This window comes from Egretta garzetta, unplaced genomic scaffold (assembly GCF_000687185.1).
Source record: "Egretta garzetta isolate BGI_Z169 unplaced genomic scaffold, ASM68718v1 scaffold49, whole genome shotgun sequence".
Classification (NCBI taxonomy): domain Eukaryota; kingdom Metazoa; phylum Chordata; class Aves; order Pelecaniformes; family Ardeidae; genus Egretta; species Egretta garzetta.
Window position 1 is genome coordinate 2,329,335 of NW_009260775.1, and position 218 is coordinate 2,329,552.

The window sequence follows — 218 nt, forward strand, 5'->3', positions numbered from 1 at the left end:
TATCTGGAAAGATGTACGCTACTTATGATTAATTTTTATCCATTTCATTTTAATCTCTCTTGTAACCTCCATATGGTAGAAGAGTCTTTTGTTTAAATAAATGGACTATTCATATGTTGGGTTTTTAGATGTGTAGCTTTGCTTGCCTTGCTCAGCATAAAATTCCTCACCCAGAATTACAGCTCTAGGATTTCTGAGACACCATTTCCAGCCTTGAC